This window comes from Penaeus monodon, chromosome 23 (genome assembly GCF_015228065.2).
Source record: "Penaeus monodon isolate SGIC_2016 chromosome 23, NSTDA_Pmon_1, whole genome shotgun sequence".
Lineage (NCBI taxonomy): Eukaryota > Metazoa > Arthropoda > Malacostraca > Decapoda > Penaeidae > Penaeus > Penaeus monodon.
Window position 1 is genome coordinate 19498286 of NC_051408.1, and position 417 is coordinate 19498702.

The 417-nt window shown below is 41.0% G+C and overlaps 1 protein-coding gene across 1 annotated transcript in view; it reads left to right on the plus strand.

The window, feature by feature from the left end:
* LOC119588168 overlaps positions 1-417 on the plus strand; it is a 71572-nt gene that overhangs the window by 21669 nt on the left and 49486 nt on the right. The window lies entirely within an intron of this gene.

Below are 417 nucleotides of genomic sequence, written 5' to 3' on the forward strand. Positions count from 1 at the left end.
ACCCTAACGTTGTGAGAACAAGGTTCCCGGTCCGCATGAGGGCATCTTACAATATCTTCTTGGGAGGTTAGATAACCTAGAGTGAATTATAGGTTACCAGGGAAACTCATCCTAGATTTTACTGTTTTCCTGAACATAAACATGCATCCTTAGCAATAAGTGGCGGTGAAACCACTTACTCTGTCTTGACCTTCTTCAGAATCAAGAAGTCAACTTCGAGGAGTGCGCTTGGATCTGGGTCAGTGACTTGCTTAATTCTGAGTTTAACCTTGCCATGTGGAATTCTGTAATCGTGACGTTTAGAAACATTCGAGCATGACTTTAAACATTAGCTGCAAAGTGTACAAGTAGTCGAAAATTAGAAACCCATTAACATATCTGCTATATAACCTGCATTTGTCCATTACGATGGGTCCA